Source organism: Somniosus microcephalus, chromosome 4 (assembly GCF_052327205.1).
Source record: "Somniosus microcephalus isolate GS21.2 chromosome 4, FLI_Smic_1.0, whole genome shotgun sequence".
Lineage (NCBI taxonomy): Eukaryota > Metazoa > Chordata > Chondrichthyes > Squaliformes > Somniosidae > Somniosus > Somniosus microcephalus.
In genome coordinates this window covers 338,434,485-338,438,074 of record NC_140990.1, presented here as the reverse complement: position 1 = coordinate 338,438,074, position 3,590 = coordinate 338,434,485, and positions in this window count along the sequence as shown.

The window sequence follows — 3,590 nt, the reverse complement described above, 5'->3', positions numbered from 1 at the left end:
AGAGTGAGTGTCTATAGTGTGTGTGAGAGTGAGTGTCTATAGTGTGTGTGAGAGTGAGTGTATAGTGTGTGTGAGAGTGAGTGTCTATAGTGTGTGTGAGAGTGAGTGTCTATAGTGTGTGTGAGAGTGAGTGTCTATAGTGTGTGAGAGTGAGTGTCTATAGTGTGTGTGAGAGTGAGTGTCTATAGTGTGTGTGAGAGTGAGTGTCTATAGTGTGTGTGAGAGTGAGTGTCTATAGTGTGTGAGAGTGAGTGTCTATAGTGTGTGTGAGAGTGAGTGTCTATAGTGTGTGTGAGAGTGAGTGTCTATAGTGTGTGTGAGAGTGAGTGTCTATAGTGTGTGAGAGTGAGTGTCTATAGTGTGTGTGAGAGTGAGTGTCTATAGTGTGTGTGAGAGTGAGTGTCTATAGTGTGTGTGAGAGTGAGTGTCTATAGTGTGTGAGAGAGTGAGTGTCTATAGTGTGTGTGAGAGTGAGTGTCTATAGTGTGTGTGAGAGTGAGTGTCTATAGTGTGTGTGAGAGTGAGTGTCTATAGTGTGTGAGAGAGTGAGTGTCTATAGTGTGTGAGTGAGTGTCTATAGTGTGTGAGAGAGAGTGTCTATAGTGTGTGAGAGTGAGTGTCTATAGTGTGTGTGAGTGAGTGTCTATAGTGTGTGAGAGAGTGTCTATAGTGTGTGTGAGAGTGAGTGTCTATAGTGTGTGAGAGTGAGTGTCTATAGTGTGTGAGAGAGTGTCTATAGTGTGTGAGAGTGAGTGTCTATAGTGTGTGTGAGAGTGAGTGTCTATAGTGTGTGTGAGAGTGAGTGTCTATAATGTGTGTGAGAGTGAGTGTCTATAGTGTGTGAGAGAGTGTCTATAGTGTGTGAGAGAGAGTGTCTATAGTGTGTGTGAGAGTGTCTATAGTGTGTGTGAGAGTGAGTGTCTATAGTGTGTGTGAGTGAGTGTCTATAGTGTGTGTGAGAGTGAGTGTCTATAGTGTGTGAGAGTGTCTGTAGTGTGTGAGAGTGAGTGTCTATAGTGTGTGTGAGAGTGAGTGTCTATAGTGTGTGAGAGAGTGTCTATGTGTGTGTGTGAGAGTGAGTGTCTATAGTGTGTGTGAGAGAGTGTCTATAGTGTGTGTGAGAGTGAGTGTCTATAGTGTGTGAGAGTGAGTGTCTATAGTGTGTGTGAGAGTGAGTGTCTATAGTGTGTGTGAGAGTGAGTGTCTATAGTGTGTGTGAGAGTGAGTGTCTATAGTGTGTGTGAGAGTGAGTGTCTATAGTGTGTGTGAGAGTGAGTGTCTATAGTGTGTGTGAGAGTGAGTGTATAGTGTGTGTGAGAGTGAGTGTCTATAGTGTGTGTGAGAGTGAGTGTCTATAGTGTGTGTGAGAGTGAGTGTCTATAGTGTGTGAGAGTGAGTGTCTATAGTGTGTGTGAGAGTGAGTGTCTATAGTGTGTGTGAGAGTGAGTGTCTATAGTGTGTGTGAGAGTGAGTGTCTATAGTGTGTGAGAGTGAGTGTCTATAGTGTGTGTGAGAGTGAGTGTCTATAGTGTGTGTGAGAGTGTCTATAGTGTGTGTGAGAGTGAGTGTCTATAGTGTGTGTGAGAGTGAGTGTCTATAGTGTGTGAGAGTGTCTATAGTGTGTGTGAGAGTGAGTGTCTATAGTGTGTGTGAGAGTGAGTGTCTATAGTGTGTGTGAGTGTATAGTGTGTGAGAGTGTCTATAGTGTGTGTGAGAGTGAGTGTCTATAGTGTGTGTGAGAGTGAGTGTCTATAGTGTGTGTGTGAGTGAGTGTCTATAGTGTGTGTGAGAGTGAGTGTCTATAGTGTGTGAGAGTGAGTGTCTATAGTGTGTGTGAGAGTGAGTGTCTATAGTGTGTGTGAGAGAGAGTGTCTATAGTGTGTGTGAGAGAGAGTGTCTATAGTGTGTGAGAGTGAGTGTCTATAGTGTGTGTGAGAGAGAGTGTCTATAGTGTGTGTGAGAGTGAGTGTCTATAGTGTGTGAGAGAGAGTGTCTATAGTGTGTGAGAGTGAGTGTCTATAGTGTGTGTGAGAGAGAGTGTCTATAGTGTGTGTGAGAGAGTCTATAGTGTGTGTGAGAGAGAGTGTCTATAGTGTGTGTGAGAGTGAGTGTCTATAGTGTGTGAGAGTGAGTGTCTATAGTGTGTGTGAGAGAGAGTGTCTATAGTGTGTGTGAGAGAGTCTATAGTGTGTGTGAGAGAGTGTCTATAGTGTGTGTGAGAGTGAGTGTCTATAGTGTGTGTGAGAGTGAGTGTCTATAGTGTGTGTGAGAGTGAGTGTCTATAGTGTGTGTGAGAGTGAGTGTCTATAGTGTGTGTGAGAGTGAGTGTCTATAGTGTGTGTGAGAGTGAGTGTCTATAGTGTGTGTGAGAGAGAGTGTCTATAGTGTGTGTGAGAGTGAGTGTCTATAGTGTGTGTGAGAGTGAGTGTCTATAGTGTGTGTGAGAGTGAGTGTCTATAGTGTGTGTGAGAGAGAGTGTCTATAGTGTGTGTGAGAGTGAGTGTCTATAGTGTGTGTGAGAGTGAGTGTCTATAGTGTGTGTGAGAGTGAGTGTCTATAGTGTGTGTGAGAGTGAGTGTCTATAGTGTGTGTGAGAGTGAGTGTCTATAGTGTGTGTGAGAGTGAGTGTCTATAGTGTGTGTGAGAGAGAGTGTCTATAGTGTGTGTGAGAGAGTGTCTATAGTGTGTGTGAGAGAGAGTGTCTATAGTGTGTGTGAGAGTGAGTGTCTATAGTGTGTGTGAGAGTGAGTGTCTATAGTGTGTGTGAGAGTGAGTGTCTATAGTGTGTGTGAGAGTGAGTGTCTATAGTGTGTGTGAGAGTGAGTGTCTATAGTGTGTGTGAGAGTGAGTGTCTATAGTGTGTGTGAGAGTGAGTGTCTATAGTGTGTGAGAGTGAGTGTCTATAGTGTGTGTGAGAGTGAGTGTCTATAGTGTGTGTGAGAGTGAGTGTCTATAGTGTGTGTGAGAGTGAGTGTCTATAGTGTGTGTGAGAGTGAGTGTCTATAGTGTGTGTGAGAGTGAGTGTCTATAGTGTGTGAGAGTGAGTGTCTATAGTGTGTGTGAGAGTGAGTGTCTATAGTGTGTGTGAGAGTGAGTGTCTATAGTGTGTGTGAGAGTGAGTGTCTATAGTGTGTGAGAGTGAGTGTCTATAGTGTGTGTGAGAGTGAGTGTCTATAGTGTGTGTGAGAGTGAGTGTCTATAGTGTGTGTGAGAGTGAGTGTCTATAGTGTGTGAGAGAGTGAGTGTCTATAGTGTGTGTGAGAGTGAGTGTCTATAGTGTGTGTGAGAGTGAGTGTCTATAGTGTGTGTGAGAGTGAGTGTCTATAGTGTGTGTGAGAGTGAGTGTCTATAGTGTGTGAGTGAGTGTCTATAGTGTGTGAGAGAGAGTGTCTATAGTGTGTGAGAGTGAGTGTCTATAGTGTGTGTGAGTGAGTGTCTATAGTGTGTGAGAGAGTGTCTATAGTGTGTGTGAGAGTGAGTGTCTATAGTGTGTGAGAGTGAGTGTCTATAGTGTGTGAGAGAGTGTCTATAGTGTGTGAGAGTGAGTGTCTATAGTGTGTGTGAGAGTGAGTGTCTATAGTGTGTGTGAG